Source organism: Paralichthys olivaceus, chromosome 7 (genome assembly GCF_024713975.1).
Source record: "Paralichthys olivaceus isolate ysfri-2021 chromosome 7, ASM2471397v2, whole genome shotgun sequence".
NCBI classification, from domain to species: Eukaryota; Metazoa; Chordata; class Actinopteri; order Pleuronectiformes; family Paralichthyidae; genus Paralichthys; species Paralichthys olivaceus.
Genome location: NC_091099.1, coordinates 22,008,583 through 22,016,822, shown reverse-complemented (window position 1 = coordinate 22,016,822; position 8,240 = coordinate 22,008,583). Strand labels below are relative to the sequence as shown.

Below are 8,240 nucleotides of genomic sequence, written 5' to 3'. Positions count from 1 at the left end.
CTTGGGCTGAGTGTCAACGAAGGCCAGCCAGAGGAGTTACGGTGCACTGAGACTGAGGTTACTCCAGTCCAGAGAATTGGTCTTGCGCCAGCCCTCTTGAATCCAGAACATTTTGTACCGTAGTGAAGGCATGCAGGCGATAGCCATTGTCCTCATACACACCATCGCCCTTGCTTTCACTCGCACAAACACACACACACACACACACACACACACACACACACACACACTAACACAGTCAAGTTTTCTTTTTTTGTACGAACCAAAGTTTTATTTTGGATTGCAACTAAATTACTTTAACCCAAAATCCCTGAAATGAACTCTAAACCCAAGTCTATATTCCAGAGCCAAAGCCTTAAAACTAGACCTGAACTCCAGCTGTGACCATAAACGTCTAAACCGTTGCCAAGGAATGACCCAGAATTAACTTCTGAAAGTGAGTAATAAATTTATTTTATGCTATTCTCCCATCATCTCCAGTCGTTTTTCGCTTTCATTCTTTCTCTTTTCTCCTCACTTTTGTACTCCCTGCCTCTCTCTTCATTTTCATATTACCTCTCATTTGACTCATAGATGATTCACAGCGTACGTTTTTTCCGTATTTAAGGTGCAAGCCAGTCTTCACAAACATCAGGTAATACAAAAATACAGCGTTTGTGGATTAAAATACTCTAAGGCTTTTTCTGGGCAGGAATATGAAGCTGTTTTTTAAGAAATATCTTTGTAATGCTATAGATTCACTAGAACTGTATGCATACATATGTTGTGTTTAGACTATCTGAGTCATGTCTGCTAATTTGGAGCCTTATCCAGCAATAAATAATGTTGCATGAGACCATATGAGGCAGCCTGAGGTGACATGAGGTTCCATAGCTTGTGGAAGTTATTGTACAGAACAAGGAAGCAGTTGAGCACAGTGATACGCTTTTCCTGTTTGTTTAAAGTTCTTTGACATAGTTGAGCAGAATATGTGCTTTATGATCATCTTGTTTCTTCAGTCACTTTCTTTTTTTTTCTTCTCTTTTTGTGTGAGTGAATGCAGCATAACAGATATCTGCACATTTCTGCTGATGCTGATCAAAAGGGCTGCTATCATCAAAGCAAAGTGGAAGTAGGTCTGCTAAGGCCTTTGATGCTGTTGCAAAACATATAAACAGCTGACGACAGAATGAGCAGTTCAGGAGGGGGGTGGAATACGGGGGAATTGAGCACCCTGAAGAACTTTGAAGATACAGTTGATCAACCGCCAATGAACCAAACAGGAGGAGGAGCAGCTCTCAGTGTGGTAGACACTTTTCAAGTTTCTTTCACCATCTCTTATTGTCCTAAATACATACAGTACATTTCAATCCCAGCCTCTCTCTGTCTTACACACACACACACACACACACACACACACACATACACACACACAGCGGGACTGAACAACTTCAATAAAGCTAACATTTTTATACACATATCTTCTACTAAAAGGCTCTAGGCCTGGACTTACAAACAGCTCAATTTAGCTGTGGTTAGCTTTAACTGTTAGCCACAGCCCCCACCCCAAGAGAATTAATAGGCAGGGCTGGACACAGGCATCCCCTTGTCTCTATCTAGCAGACCCCACAGTGCACATACACACACACACACATAGCTGCACACAGGGTATATGCGCTAAGTATAGTCGTGCAGGGCTAACCACACACTGGAGCTGGAGGTTTGGCTGCGAGACAACTCGAGCTGCCAGGCTAGCTTTCCCCCCACGTTTTTAGAAGTGTCCGTCACACACAAACACACAATCACTCTGGGGGCTAGAGCTATTTTGAGAAGCTCAGTAAAATAAGAGCACAAGCTGCACTCGATGCAGCCTGAGTAGGATAAAGTATGCAACGTATTCACACAACGTAAATACACAGACCTAAAAGCTGACAGCGGGTACACATAGAATCACACAAATGGATATTTACACTTGATAAACACCTGGTAGCTGAGAATAAACCATGTCAACAGCCCTTTTACCTGATTCCAACGCTGCTTTTAGGTCCTTAAAATACCAGAGAAGCAGCAGCAGCCACCAGAGACTCTCAGGGAGCCTTTTACTTTATTTTGATAGACTGTGCAATCTGGCTTATCGACTTGGGAAATTACTTATTACACATTACTGACAGAAAAGTAAACATTATTTTATTATAAGTCCACTAAAAGTTATTAATTAAAAACACGGCAATCAAAAACACAGAAATTAGGAGCGTTTCAAAGCCCTATATGCAAAAAGGACTCTGGCCCTATATTGAACCAAACAAAACTTGTCTTTGCTGTGGACTAACTTAATCAGTAGTTCCTGGGGGCCTCTTCTCAGCTCTGGGGCCCCAGACAATTGTCTGCTATGCCTACTCTACTTCAACACCCCTGACCACAATGAAAAGACTGATTGAAAAGTAAAGGTACATGATGACAACTTTGAACAAGCTCTGCTACCACGTTGCTCTGTAGGAATGAAGGAGACACGTTTAGAATTTTATATTTTGTGTTTTACATGGATAAATACATGTTATGATGTTTTGTGGCTGTATTTGAAAATGACATGATTATGATGTGTGTCATCACTTTGTGTGCACAGCAACTTAATAATAACTGAGCCACAGAATAACTGTTGCATGCTGTTTTCATCAGCCAATGCTGCAGTAAAACATGGTGTAGGGGATCATAGAGAGTATAGGAGTAGCATTACTGACCCACACCGCTGACAACTGGAAATTACAAAAACATTTAGCATTGAATAGTGTAAATTTATGTGTTCATATATTAGAGGTGTTGTATGGAAGAAAATGACCTAGTAGTGTACTTGTTTCGCTTTATTGATGGACCACAGTCTTAACTGAAATGGTGGTGTGATTAAGTAGTCTTTTTTTTTTCATTAGAGGTGTTTCTATACACAGAGGAACCTTTTTCTTTTCAACGTAGCAAATCCATAATATGACCCATGTCACTTAAAGGTTGGCAAGCATCATTAATAATGTCATGACCCCAGACAACAGTGAAAACAAATGAGACACTGTGCTCCACAGCAGCTGTGGGTCAGAGGTATACAACTCCTCTGAGGACTGTAACTCAGCTAAATGTGTGGACTATCAAACAATTACAATCACACTCTCCATTCTGCTGAATTGAAGAAAAAAAATAGTCAGGGTCTGCTATTTAGAAAATCTACTAAAATGTGACCACCTCCACAAGGACCTCAATTATCTGGCATTGTGGCCCCAGCTCCGGCACGACCCCACTTCCATGGTAATAACCTCTCAGAGCCAACAGGAGACCCCTAAATAGCAGCACTTAGACGACCACGGGTGGGCAGACATCTACCCACGGGGCAGCCAAGGTTCCATAGACTGCAAATTGATACATACACGTGTGCAGTCGCCAGCTGAGAGCAAACCTAGCCAAGTGATTAGGATTGTGCTAATGAGTAGCCTTCGATAAACCAGAGGTTCCTGTATGCTACTGTGTGTACATAATCACTACTTCCTGTCCTCTGGGATCTCCCAGCTATCAAAAAATATTACCGTTCAACTGAATTCATGGTTGAAGTAAATGTTCGACCTGATTTTTTCAGTTGCTTGATGGACAGTCCCCACTGAGATGTCGTTATGAAAACAAGTCCCACATCTTGTCTGTCATATTCTGACCTGACCCAGCACTAAAGCATACTGAAGACACCCTTTCAGAAAAGGTCAGAGGTCACTAAAAAAACTCTCCAAACCAAAAACAACGTGTTGTCCTCAGACACACTCAGGTTAGTGCCATCAGCACTGCTATTAACAAAGGGTAATACAATTCTACACTGACAATCTGCTTTCAGACATGCACTGAACTCAATTATCCAAAGGGGTAAACGTTTGAGTCAGAGTCTCCTGACAATCGATGGAGTTTCTTCTGCCAGCCCCCTCGTAAAAACTCCATGTAAAATCTGAGTGTGCGCATAAGGGAACATGGCAGGAGATTCACCACGATCTAGAAGGTATGTTGATGATGTTCCTAACATAAGGTGAACACATAAAATGTTTGTGTGTAGAAGATGCCAATTGGAGAGCTTTTGGTGATAAGGGCCAATGCCAGTGTCCATGTGCTGTCAACAGAAACACCCGCAGAGTTGATCTGTCTCCTGCGTGCTCTATCTAGTGTCATGTAATGGGTACAAAGATGATCCACTAACACTTTCAGTCCAGATACACTATTTCATTACAGCTGCAGGCAGATATATTCTTTATGTAAGCTGTGAGCCTCCAGGAGCCATGAGTTTTTTTTTCTCAGAATCAGTATGTGTGGAGTCCTCCCACACAGTTGTAATCTCAGTGTTGTCTCGTCTCTGCCCCATGAATCCAGCCTGTCAGAGCACGTTGTGAAGATCCCGGGAGAGTGAATGCAACCTTTGACATTGTGTTTAGATATGCAGATGGAGGGGTACATGCCTGTTTGTCTTTTGGTCATTTTTTAAATATATTTATCGGCACTGTTTGTTTATTAAATGTGAGGCATTTGGCCAAAGCTCCCATTCTGCCCAGTGATCTACCAAGTGTGAGTGTAGCTCCTGTCGCTATAATGTTTGTGAGACAACATTAAGGTTTGGCTCCTTCTGGACAGAGAAACAACCATATCTTTATATACATTTATTTATAATAAATGCTAGGAGGTTTACAATGATTGCATTTTTCTTTCATTTTACTACCCAGTTGCTTTTGCTGTCTGGAAATATATTTTTAAGGGAAATTTTTTTTCGTACAGGCCCATAAAACATTTAGCTTAATAACATTTTATAAAAATTCCACTCAAACTTAAAAGTGTGGACTATGCCATTTGAGATAAGCCACAAAGATCCACATCTGTCCTATACATCTAACCCAAGCATTATACAGTACATTGATGAGGCCATAGCTGCAATCCCACTTTTAATTTTTTTATATTTATTATGGGAGTATAAAGCAACAATATCTGTCAGTCTGATTCTGAGGCCCCCAGTCTGGAGGTCACCTGGAGATGAAAGGCATAAAGATCTGTTCCAGAAATCTTTGTAACGTGTGTAGATCTGGGCTTACCAAGATGAAAAGCTAAATTGATGTGTTTTTTATTCTTACTGTGCTTGTCTTATCCTTATCTCAACCCTGTCTGCAATGCAGCCCAATTTTAATGATTCATGAGCCCAAACATATCAAATAATCTATCAACTTGTCCACATTGTAAATCTGGACTCGTCTGTTCATTTGCAGCTGTTTAAAGCATGTCAGCCTAAACAAAGCCTCCAGATCTAAACTCCTGGATGAAGTTAGAGGACAGACAGCTCAGTGCTTTCCCCTGCTGAAGCTCTGGGAGTGAATCACGCAGTATCCAGACGTCCAGACATGCCTCTGTTGGTCTTCATCCCTGCACGCCCCGAGGCTATGGGTGATGAAGGGGTGTGGCAGGCTGAGTAGGGATGGGACAGAGCGATGTGTGTGTGTGTGCTCTGTGGGAGTCAGTCTGCAGGTGTGTGCGTGGGAGGATTTAAGAGCTGTGCCAGTCAGAAGCTTTTACAGTGTAAGAAACCATCTGTCGGCACTGAGTCAGTTGTCCATCTTTGATTTTTTGGTTACAGTTTCTTTACATTCTTTACTGTTATTTTGTATATGTTGTAGAACCACACTACTTTATCATACTTTATCAGTTACGTCCCAAAACCATTGTATGAGTTTCATATTTAGGCGCATCTCACCATCAAGTATAGCATTGTTAATAAACATGTAGTTTGGAACAAATCCAATCACTTTGTTAAATAATTGCATGTTAAGGGAAAAGAACAAGCAAGTCCAATAAATAAGCCTTCTGTAGTGATGGATCACTTTTCGATTCTAAAATTTCAACATTAAAAACAAGAACGGACAAGACCAGTTCTACTTTGATTTTTTTTTTTTCAAATACAAAAGACTTGAAGCCTAATAAATCCAGTACTCTGTGTCTGAAACATGTTTTGTACCTATGATTTGGCATAGGAGGATATGTATACTTGCACGGTATAGCTTTAACCACACACATATCAGTAAGAAACACTATGCCCAAGGAAATCGCTTACATACATTCAACAAATAAACACACAAACATTACTTTGATGGAAAGAGCACAAAGGTGCTGCATCCCTACACCGCCATCTTGCTAAAAAAGATTATAGTAATACACAAACAGACACAAACACAAAAGCCATATTCAGACATGACCTCCGGAGGATGTCCGGAGAATTGTTTCCTTTCACACATGCAGCAGAAGATCCTTCGCTCAGACGAACAATCACAACAGCACAGAAATCTCCTGAGTGTTCAGGTGAGGTGGGAGCAGGATATCCTGCTGTGTTCTCACATCAGCTCCTCTAGCTCCAAGAGAAAGTCCAAAGGCCCGTACATATTCTCTGGAGAGGTACTCTGGAGTTCAGTGCATGTCTGAAAGCAGCCAACTCACACTCTCTCACACTCTATCACACACACAGAGACACATACACACACACACACACACTTTCTCTATAGTGGTGAGGATACTCATTGGCATAATGCCTTCCTAGCCCCCCCTATTGGCCCTCATAATTATAGATAGACACACACACACATGTCTCCTCCCAACAAGTATCAGGGTGCCCGTGAGTAATCTTAAACTCTACCTGGCTGGTGTCCAATCCTTCCAAGCAAACATTAAGAAGACAGTTCCTCCAGTCAGCCCCTGTTACGCGCGCGCACACACACACACACACGCGCACACACACACTTGGAGTGTTGTGATCAGAACAGCTCTGCTCTAGTTTTCTGGCACAAAGCCAACCCAAACCTTCTGTCTACTCAGTTACTTCTGCAACACCTCTGCTGAAAAAGCCCTGATATCATCTATCACTGCACTGGACAGGGAGGAGGGTGGGGGGGTCAGAAAGATAGCGTGTCAGAAAAGATTATAAGTAACAGATACAGCAAGAGAGCAGAGGACAGTTATAGTGGTAAGAAATAGAGGGAAGATACGTTTTTTTTCTTCCTTTTTTACAAGTAAGCAGAACTGTCTCCTAAAGTTGATGAAATGATCACCAGCTTCAACAGGCAGATTAGACACTGTAGACAAAAATGATCACATGATTATGATCCTCCACCACAAATGATGTTACAATAGCACAAATTAGATATGCCACAGTGATGTTAAATACAGGTAATGGTGGGCTGTAGAGTTAAACAAATAGCTGAGGTTAAGTTGAAAAAGCCTTGCATAGTGTATGACTGTGAGGTGGATGATGAACCATGCAATACTTTCACTTCCATACTCGTAAGTCCTACAAAAAAATTTACACATGTAAAATAAATACAGGTTGCAATGAAAAGGGCAATTCCCGTATTTCTACATTCATTCATTCTACTTTTCTTTGTTCATTTTTAGTTTTTCTACACTTATTTATTTATTAATTATTTAAATGCTGGGTGGCTGGGATTCAGGAGTTGGAGCCAACCAGAAGGTCAGCGGATTCCTCTCCAGCAAGTGTCCTTGTGCGAATTGTGTGAACGGTGTATGATGGATCTGTGCAGTCACTGTAACTGCTTTTGAAAAGTTCAAAACAAATGAAAGACTCCTCAATACTTGATGCTTCTTCCTCAAATCTATCGAGGTTCTACATCCACCAATAGCAAAAGTCAACTGAAGTCACAGATCTTCAGCAACCTTTCACAAAGTGAAGTGATGTCAAAGATCAGGTCAAACATTGATGGCTGAAACGTGCATGCATGTGTGTGTGTTTGTGTGTGTGTGTGTGATGCCAGTAACCACAGTGTGTAACTGAACCCTCCATATACTCTGTGCACCTCCCTTCCTCCACCTACACCAGAGCTAATTAGACTGCAGCCACACTTCCGTCCTCCTCGACTTTGACCTGCCAAAAGCTGCTAATTATAGACTGACCTTGACAGTACTGCTTCGTGCTCAACTGCTGCTCTCCCACTCATTGTGCGGGGCCTAGTCATTACATAAGTAGCTGTCACTCTAGGTCAAGGCACCCCCACTCGGTCTTCTGACATTCTTGCTACCGGTTCACTGCTAAGAATAAAAGGAGGGAGGACGTACATTTAAAGGAAGGATTTTTAATTTTAGTAATATGCTGATACAATTTCTTGACAAACAACAAACTCATTCAATGAGTTTTAGTAGCCAAGCAAGTAGCATTGGCTCTGCATGGATAAACTAAATGGAAATAAATAAACTGTTGTCGG

At 41.5% G+C, this 8,240-nt stretch overlaps 1 long non-coding RNA gene across 1 annotated transcript; it reads left to right on the top strand.

Annotated features, from left to right (window-relative positions):
• Positions 1-253: 253 nt before the first annotated feature.
• LOC138410887 (uncharacterized) lies at positions 254-4,680 on the top strand. The gene is made up of 2 exons (XR_011243525.1): positions 254-1,285; positions 3,596-4,680. It is a non-coding gene; the product is annotated as an uncharacterized lncRNA (long non-coding RNA).
• The last annotated feature ends 3,560 nt before the right edge of the window (positions 4,681-8,240 follow it).